The following is a 10,347-nucleotide window of genomic DNA, read 5'->3' as shown; positions in this document are numbered from 1 at the left end:
CTAGGAATGGCGCAGGGCCTAAACTAGGAGTATAGAACGGCGGGGGGGGGGTGATGGAAGGGTGAATGTGGCTTAGGGAGTCCCGGAGCCGCAGAGGGCTGCGCTATAGACTTACCCCAAGAGGACTGAGGATAGTAGTGCAAGCTAGGAGAGTTAGCCAGTGGTGCAGGCCCAGGGAAGCAGTGAGAGGTGAGGGCGGGGCCAGGACCAGAAGCGGTGCTCCTGGGGCCCAAGAAAGGGACTGAGTTGGTCTGGGTGAGAAGGATCAGGAAGCAGTATTGGTTCCCCAGGTGTCTGGGCCCCCAAGACTAGGAATGGGCACAGGGCCTAAACTAGGAGTATAGAACGGTGGGGGGGATGGAAGGGTGAATGTGGCTTAGGGAGTCCTGGCACAGAGGGCTGCGCTATAGACTTACCCCAAGAGGCCTGAGGATAGTAGTCTATTGTAGATATTTTAAGCAAAGCTCCTGTTCCTGTTTGGGACATCACAAGTCAGTCTGGGTTGAGTCTTCTGAAAGATTTTCTGCTCCAGAGTTCTCAGAAATTGGACCTCAGACATACATACACAAAAAACTCTTCAGTGCCCTCAAAACTCTCCAGCCCTTCCAGGGGTCCAGTGCCCTCACACTGACCCCACGTTGCCCTCATTGTTTCAGCAGGATGCTAGATCTTTCTCGGACTCCTTTATTTCCTGTTGACTGTTCTTTAGAATCTTGTCCTGTTCCCAAAGTTTGTTTTTAAGTTCATGCTTTTCAAACCGGATGCAGCAAATCATCACTGTCTATGGAGTATGTACAGTCTCATTGTGGACAATCACTTTTTTTAGACTTACACTAGGGAAATTTCTTTTCTCACAGTTTTGGACGTTCAAGTGAGTATTAGCACTGGTTTCTGAAAAGGCGTCCTCCTGGCTTATGGATGACTGTATTCTTGTGTTTCACGTGTTAAGAAATGTCTGGTTCTGGGGCTGGAGAGATGGCTCAGCAGTTAAGAGAACTGGCTGCTCTTGCAGAGGACCCAACTTCACTAACAACCATCTGTAACTCCAGTTCTAGGGGATCTAACACCCTCTTCTGACCGCCATGGGCATTTCATGACATGGGTGCACTTACACACATGCAGGCAACACACTCATACACAGAAAATAATAATAATGATAAATGAAACTGATGGTTTTTAGACTCTGCACAAGAGAAGAGAGTGGGCTTTCTGGTGCCTCTTTCTCCTCTTACACATATTTTGGTTCTTTATTTAACCTTAATTTTATTTTTTAAAAATATTTTAGAGTTTTTGCACATGTACATATTATATGTTGAGCATATTCCCTGCCTGTTTCATTGTCCCTCTGCCCCCCTTAGTCACTTTTGTGATCCTAGACAGTTTTACTTTTCATTTTATGTCATATATATACATGAATTTATGTATTTATATAAAATATAGGAACCACAAATGAAAAAAACATGTTATTTGCTGGACTATCATTGTTTTATAGCAATTAATTTGAATCTAGACTAGACTGAAAAATGTCCTCTGGGTTTTTAAGATAAACTATCCATCAAGTGCTTACTGTGTACTATATGACATGTTCTTGCTTGTATAGTACTTACTTTAATGGTCACAAAAATCCTAAGTGAGGGGCTACTATTTCTGTCCTAATTTTATGAATAGGAAAATGAGGTTAAGATGAGTTGTCCAAAATCAAAGACTTAAATATATGGCAGTCCATGTTCTTGGCTACCATACTCTATTCCTTGTCCAGGACACATTGGTCTGTGCCTTCCAGACCTAGGGAGCTTCTTCTACCATTAAAATGTACTTCTGATACTTAATGAATTTATCATTTGGAACTTTGCCTGAGGTAGCCTTTACCTAAAGGAATAATTCTGATATTAAGTTGGAGGCCAGTGGCAGGTCAGTGGAGGAAATACCTCTTTGTGCCCTCTCATCAAATCAGACTAAAGGTTAGTCACCTTTGTCTGCTCAGAAGATCATGAGTATAAATGACTATAGTCAGTATGGGTTTTCATACATATCACTAAGGGCAATGCTGTTGACTAAATTGTGGCCATATTTGGAGATTAAGCCTTTAAAGGGAGTATTTAAGATTAAATGAGGTCATGAGTATGGTCCTGAACGGATAGGATTAGTGTATTTATAGGAAGAATCTCTAGAAGGCTAGCTTTTATTTTCCCTTCTCCTTCCTCCTCTCTTTCCCTTTCATATTTCTTTCCATCTTTTTCCATGAGGTCTTTGAGGATTTCAGGGCTTTTCTCCAGAAAATATTTTTTTCAGAAAATCTGAAAGAGTTAAGTCTTTTGTTTTTAGTGATTTCATCCTTCACTTTCTTTCTTGGACGCCTAGAGGTTATCATCAGATGTAGGTTGTTACGGATCATCTTTGGCATGTTCCTACATCTCTTAACTCACAGACTGTATAACAGGGTACAGGTCAGATTTGATACTTGGGCCTTAGGTTGCTGACCTCTGGTTTGGACTATTGTTGCATAAAGTCCTATATAGACAAGGAGTGCCAGCAGAATCTGAAAACTTGTTAGAAATGTGTAGCTCTTGAGTCTCACTACAGACCTACCTAATAGGAATTTGAATTTTAATATGACCCTTAGTGATCTGTATGAACATTAAAGTTGAAAAAGCAGTGACTGAGTTGAGTGTTAGCTTCTCTTTTGTGGACACTGAGAAGGGGAGAGCAGACGCTAGCATTACTACATTGCTTATCAGCTTTCTCCCTTGAATTACACCCATTGCTATCTTGATAATTGCTGTCTGACTTGACTTTTTTCTCTTGCCATTTTCTGGTTGGGGTGGCCCTTAATAAATATCAGTCACAGCCAGTTTCACACTAGCCATGTTAATCTAGAGATATTTAGCTCTTGACCTCAGAATGAATCACTTGATATTTTTGGCAGATCTCCTCTCCAAGTTCCAGATTACTTCTTTTAATGTGAAAGTTCCTACTTGCTGTGTTAAGTACCAAATGAATATTAGGAAAGAGGTAATTTGGGGGCATTCTTGGAAACAAGATCAAAACAGCTTGGATTTAAAATTTTGCTAGAGCTAATTCCCACAGAGTATGCAAATTCAGCAATACAAATATATAAACTACTACTATGGAAAATTTCAGCAAACCTGGCAGAGTAGTTTTTACAATTGCACATGGTTTTAGACACCACATTCATTTTTGTTTTGCAAGCTTTTTCTTATTGTGTTTTTCTTAGGATAATAATAAAATGAATTTGTATACCATCAATACTCATCTGAGGACAGAGGGAATTCACAGGCATGGGCAGAGGTGTGGGGAAAGTTTCCCTGAGATTAAAATTTTCCTTTAGACAATCTGTGAGATGCTGTGCTGTAGCCTTGTAAGTTGGGAGTGCATGGATAATTAAGGCATGAGTCTTACTTCCTGGTGTTCTTTATGATCTTGCTGTCTCCCCGGTTTCCTTGGTAAATTTGAGATCAGTTCCCTCATCACTAATTATAAGAGATTCTTGCCCAGGCTTGCAGGACACTAGTGTTAGGAAACCAAACACAGAGTCCTGCTTTTCTCATCTTTCTAAGTCTTATGGTTGTTAAAGTTTGAATTCCATTAATGTATGAATGTCACCACCCTGCTGAAAATGCAACTCTTCTGCATATGTTTTGATTACCTTGTCAGCGGCCAGGCAAGAGGAGGTGTAACAGCAGTGCTACTCCTGCACTCTGTTATTTCTGCTTCTGTTGCTTGTCACATCTGTCAGTTTCAGCGGCAATCATATCTATGGAGCCATTATTTTTAGTACTTTAATTATTTTGAATGTCTAAGGATACAAGTAACATATCATGTTGGTCACATTGATGGCTATAAAAATGGTAGGTAACCCTGCAAGGGATTTGGGTTTATAAAGTGGGTTCCCCAAAGCACAAGGGCATGTGGCAAACTAAATGGATAAATTCAATGGGCTCTTAAGTCAGTCTCTGGAACAAATTTTTAATATTTGTTTTAGCTTTCCAAAGCACGTTAAAGAACAAGATATGATAGTGCATGTATGTAATCCTAGCATCAAGGAGACTGAGACAAGGAAATTATAATGAATTAAGGGCCAGAATGGGTTACACAGAGAGTTCCACGTCAGCTTGTGATGCAGTGAAACCTTGTCTCAAAAACCAAAAAGCAAACAAAACAAAACACATTTAATCTAGGAGTTGTGGTGCATGTCTGTGATATGAACACTAAGGAGGCAGAGGTAGGAGGAATGCCACAAGTTTGATGCTAGCCTGGCCCACGTAGTGAGTTCCTGGCCATCTAGGGCTCCATAGTGAGTGTTGCACAGCAATTTCCTCCAAGATAAAACTTTCCATCTTGGAGGGAACCTCCTTGACACACAGATGTTCTAAAGAGAGGTAAACAACAGACTGTTCTAAGGGGAGGTGAAACATTCCATCCTGCACTGAAGCTTCTTAAGCTCAGAAAGTAAAAAACTAAAAAATTCAGGAAGTCACTGAAATTGACCAGAGTCATTAGGTCCATCCCTCCCAAGCATATATAAGCCTTAAGGCTTGCTGAGAGACATTCTCAGATAAGCTGAACAGCCTAGAAAGACCTCAATGAGCTAGCCACCCAGAAAAGACACTGTCCAACTTTGCCAAGCAGCTTGGAAGTTGTGTAATGCACTTCAAGTTTCCAGTTTTTGTGATCCGTAACCCATGCTAGTGTGGACTTTTGGCAATGCAACCATCTTTGTATCATTTCTGCTTCAGTGAGTAACTTCTTACCTGTACTCCTGTAAATAATGCCAGTAAAAGTCATTGGTTCACCAAGTCGGATTTTGGTGGTATCTTTACTTTGGTCTGTCATTGATTCCCTCTCTCAGGGGAGAGTAGACATTTGTTCACATCTCCCTAGGAGCAGTGTTACACAACAGTGAGATCTTGTCTCAAAGAACAAAAAGCACTTTGAAAATGATCCTGTTTTTCTTAGTATGTTTACCTCTCTACCAAACAACTTCACTCCATTTCATCTTCCTAGTTAGTGTCTGTATACTCATCTCACTTCCTGATACATAGAAATAAAATGATAGTTAACCTTTATGGTATGTTGAGTCTGTGCCAGGCAACATTCAAATACTCTCACATTGAGTCCTTCACAAGATCTCTACAAGGTTGTCGTCATTGAAGAATTGAACATGTTTAAGGCCACACAAGTAATGTGCTAGAACTGGGAGTTTGGCCCTGATTTCAGTGTATGTGCTCTTTGCTTTTTTTTATTTTGGATGTGTTTCTTTTTATATTTCACGTTTTTACTAATCATAACTGTATGTAATTCCAAATGTACTCAGTGATGTTATGCTATATGTATATGGTGAAAGATGATTGTGTCTACCTAATTAACATATCCATCACCTTAAACACTTTATTTTAAAAAAATTTTAATATTGTGTTTGTGTGTGTGTGTGTGTGTGTGGTGTGAGTGTACATGTTCTGGTGGGTGTATGAATGTGGAGCCAGATTTGAATTTGGGATGTCTTCTTTAATTGCTCTCCACTTTATTTTTTAAGACAGGGTCTTTTGTTGACCCTGGAGCTCACCAATTTGACTATGATAGCTGACCAGTGAGCTCTATGGACCTATTTGTCTCTGCTTCTCCAGCTCTGGGATTATAGATGTGTGCCACCATGCTCTGCATTTCACCTGGGTGCTAGGTCCCTGAACTCAGGTCCTCATGCTTGAGTGGCAAGCAGTTTATTAACTGAGTCATAATCCCAGCCCTTACATGCTTTCTTGTACTAAAATTCTTGTACCAAAATTCTTATTTCTTTCTTCTGTCCAGTTGAACTTTTCTATCCTTTAACCAATAGCCAGCAGTCTATGCTCTGCTTCTATGAGTTTCATTGTTTTAGATTACAGATATAAGTGAGAAAAAGTGGTTTTGGTTTTCTAGCAGTATTTGTGCTCCCAACCACTGTGTTATATTGCTCTCAACTCAGATAACAATAGTTAGTATTTACTGAGTTGCCTACCTTTTGCCCAAGCACTGTGCTAAGCCCTTCATATGTATTAACTCACTCTCTTAATCCTCTTAACGATTCTGTAAAGTACATTTTATTAGTACCTCTAATTTTCAAAACAAAAGAGACTGTGGCACAGAGAAGTTAAATAACTTACTGGGTCACACCATTAAATACTGACAGGCAGAAACAGCCTTCGGAGACAAATTCCTATCCCAGAGTCTACACTCCACCAGTCTGTTATATTGCCTTCCACAGGTCTGTGCAGGCAAGGGAAAGGATGTCAAATAGTGAAGTACGTCCCTTTGGGAGACACTGGGGATGAATAAATAACCACTATTCACTTTTTATTGATTGTTACCATGAGGAATGTGAGCAGTGTTGCCAGAGCCACCAGTTTTTAAAAGACAAGCCTCATATATAGATCTTTATATATAAATTGTTTATTTAAAATATTGGCAACAAATTCCAATTTTTAAGAAGAACCATATCAAATTTAAAATATTTGCTGATAGGAAGCATTGAATTATTAGTAAAGATGTTTATCTTATATATTTGCATAACATTTACTGAGTTCTTTTTATTTTTATTTTTTAAAATATATTATGCATTATTTTTTTTTATGTGTATGCATGTATTGCCTGCATGTAGGTAAGTGCACCCGTGTTGTGCAATGCCCACAAAGGACAGAAGAGACGGTCAGATCCCCTGGAACTGGAATTACAGACAGTTGTTAGCTGCCACTTGGGTGCTGGGATTCGAACCCGGGTCTTCTGCAAGAACAGTCAGTGTTCTTAACTTGCTGAGCCATCTCTCCAGCCCCTTACTGAGTGCTTTTTATGAATATTTTGTTAGTTCTATATATTATTTTTCACTATAAACCTCATATTGTATAAAAACTGCCTCTTTCTCTGATTTTACTGGTAACAAATAAGTTGCATGGTGGTTTATGTATATTTTAGAATTTAATTTCCTCACTGATGTTACATGGCTACTGGAAGAAAAATGTCAGCTTTCAGAATTTAATATAGCATGGATGCAAATAAAATTTTCCCATATTTTTCCAATTGTAAGAAATTTGTATCTATGACTAAATGATTGTAAAGTTTACAATGAGCAATATATACAGATAAGCTACACATACACACCATGTACACACATATATGTGCATGCTGCACATTTCTGAGACATATCTGGGCTGCCAGTTTGCAACACAAGGTATGCCAGTTTTCAACCTCTGTCTTAGGAGCCATATCTTTTATTTCTTTCTTCTGCCTGCAGTTCCTGGCCCATTGCCAGGTTTATAGAAGGCAGTGACCAAATACATATTGACTTCTTGTGCTTTTGTTCTGCCATATCCGTGTCTCAGAACTGATGCTTCCTCCCAGGCCACCTCGGTTACACATCTCTTGCTATTTTTGAGAACTGGTATACAATTGTTTCTTCTTCGCAGGGAATTTCCAAATCAGGCAAAAGAAGCTTCCAACCTATCTTATGCAGAATCTATTTCCATATAAGAGCTTTCCAAAATGCAGCTGAGGGTGGAAGAAAAGGCCAGCCCAGGGGTTTTCAATCCTAACTGTACATTTGAATCAACTAGAGATCTTTTAAAAATGCTGATTCTATAGCCCTGGCATCAGAAATTCTGATTTAAATTGTTTGTAGTAGGACCCTGGGCACCAGTATTTTTTTATAAAAAGCTCCCCAGATATTCTAATCTGCAGCAGGCTTGGAAACTGGCTAAATTGATGAATACGCATTTGTCAGAAGGTCCCAAATATCTACTTTGGGTCTTGATCAATTGCTTTTTCCTTCACTAAAATCAGAGACTTTCGTAAAGTAAGGAGCCAGAATAAGGTAATTGCACATTTATGTATTGTTTTGTTGTCAACCAGATTACTGTTGTTTCTAATTCTGTAGTGGCTGAGTAAATGGGCAAGAACACAGGCTAATGTGGGTATTTGAAGTAGAGAGGGCAGGGCAGACTGCTTCTGAAAGGGATTTTTTGTTTGTTTGTTTTGTTTTTATGGTATTTAAGACAGAGTCTCTCTGTAACCCCAGATGGCCTAGAACTTGTTACGTACACCAGAGTGGCCTCAGTCCCACAGAACTTCACCTTCTGCTTTCTGAGTACTGGGATTAAATGTCTGCACTACCACACCTGGCCTGAAATTGATTTTAATGATCCCAAATACCTGGTATTCACATCTTTGTGAAATCCCTTTCCTCCCATTGTATTCATGTAGGACCTAATCACTGCCTTCTAACAATGAGGCTAAACCAAAAATATTATGTCAATTTCATTGCTAGGTAACAAAAGAATAATTTGTTTTACTGTTACACCTTTGTTTTAGCTTGATTTGCTTATTCATTCTAATGAAACATGAAATAAGTTGCCATATTGTGAACGGACCTGTGGAGAGGGGCTACATGGCATAGAAATGAGGTCAGTTACTGCTTAACATCTGGTGAGGATCTGAAGCCCTCAGTTCTACAACCTGTAAGGAAGCGAATCCCACTAATGGCCATGTGATTGAAGTTAGTAGTAGATCTTCCACTACTTGAATCATGAGAGGACTGTAGGCCAGAGTAACAACTTGATTCCAGCCTTTCAGTGATCCTAAACCAAAGGACACACCTAATCTATGCTTGTCTTTCTGAACCACAGTAACAGCGATATAAAAATATGTGCTGTTTTAAGCTTCTAAATTTGGGAGTTATTTCTAACACAGTTATAGATATGCAAGGGGTGATAATAGATTCTCTTTAAGCAGTAAACTATAGATGTGGTTCTCCAACTTTAGTGTTCACTGATTATCTTTTCATGCTTCATAAAAGTGCAGATTCCTAGGCTCTGGTTCTGCTCTCAGATGTTTTGATTCAGGGTGTCTGAGAGATTCAGAAATATGTATTTTTATTGTCTGCCCCATGTGTTACCAATACAAGATGTTTGTGAGGATCACATCTCCTCCAGAGCCATCAGCTAGGGAGTGGAGTTAGCTATCTGCAGAGGCAGAGAATATTAGACCCAATGGAGCAGGAATTCTAGAAAGGAAGAAAAGGTATGAGATATATTTTAAAGGAAGTTCTGAAAGGACTAGATAACTATTTAGACAGGAACAGAATAGAAGAGAGATTTCAAGCCCTGATGATTATAAGACTGTGGTGTTACCGACAGACAAATTTGGAGACGAGCTGGTTTGGGGGCTATATTCTCCTAGGAAAATATAGTGCCCCCTTATTTTAAATTGATAAGATATGGTCTGGGAAGATGTGTTGATTAGCAAGTAGTACAAATGAAGGTAAATTACCAAATCAGACCAGTGGTCCTCAAAATATGCTCCCAGACCAGTAGCATTACTATCATCTGAGAATTTGTTAGATGTGCTAACATTGCTAAGGTTTATGGTCTTCTTGAACTTACAGTTCTATTGAATATGACCAGAAGCTTTGGCATACACTGGCCCATAAAACTGAAAGGAGGAAACATACATTGATGAAGTGACTATCTGCTCATGATGGAGTAAATGTTATCACCTGTTAATGAGAGACAGGCCCAAATGTAACCCTATACTCCCTGATGAGAGTCCAGCCTTAAACCGAGACAGTGTTGTGGCTGCCCGTTGAAATGTAGGGACTTAGGTATCATGCATTTTCTAGCTCAGACTCAGGGTTTCTCTAAACCAGTGTAATATGAATGAATAGCTTTGACAATGGTCAACTGCTTGAAGAGGAAAGCATAATGTTGGGCTTCCTTCCTTCTGACAATCTCTCCCTACAGATGAGCCTCGAGATTAGGCACAACAAATTGTTTTCTTATTTTCCCACTGTATATATTTATTATTTGTCCTTGTCCTTATAAAGCTGCCCTAGTGAAGGAGAGGGAGCTAGGCTCAACAGACAGTCCGTATCAATATTCTTGATGGGTCTGTTATGACAGATAAAGGTATGGTTCAGGTCATAGCATAGATGAATACAAAGGCATAGCTGTTGCCACCACCAGATAATTCATTCAGTGAAGACTGGAATGCTACCTTCCTCACCTACCGACACCATCCCACTGTGTCAGCCTTAAGAGAACTGCAGCCCTGTATACTATGCTGTTTTTCTATAGGATTCCTAAATCAGTGCCCTTTATACTGCCGTACATGGACCAAAAAATGTGGTTATCTCAGAGATGAAGACAGTCATTGAATGAAATATTTAAGCTCCATTCTAAAGTGAACTAAAGAACCTCCTCTATAAGATACTGTTAGAACTAATCATGCAGGACATCAGAGCACACACCCGAAATCCCAGTCTTAGGATACTGAGGCAAAAAGACAGTAAACTCCGCATCAGTC

The sequence above is a fragment of the Nannospalax galili genome, unplaced genomic scaffold (assembly GCF_000622305.1).
Source record: "Nannospalax galili isolate Female #2095 unplaced genomic scaffold, S.galili_v1.0 scaffold25, whole genome shotgun sequence".
Taxonomy (NCBI): domain Eukaryota; kingdom Metazoa; phylum Chordata; class Mammalia; order Rodentia; family Spalacidae; genus Nannospalax; species Nannospalax galili.
Note: the sequence above shows the minus strand (reverse complement) of the source record.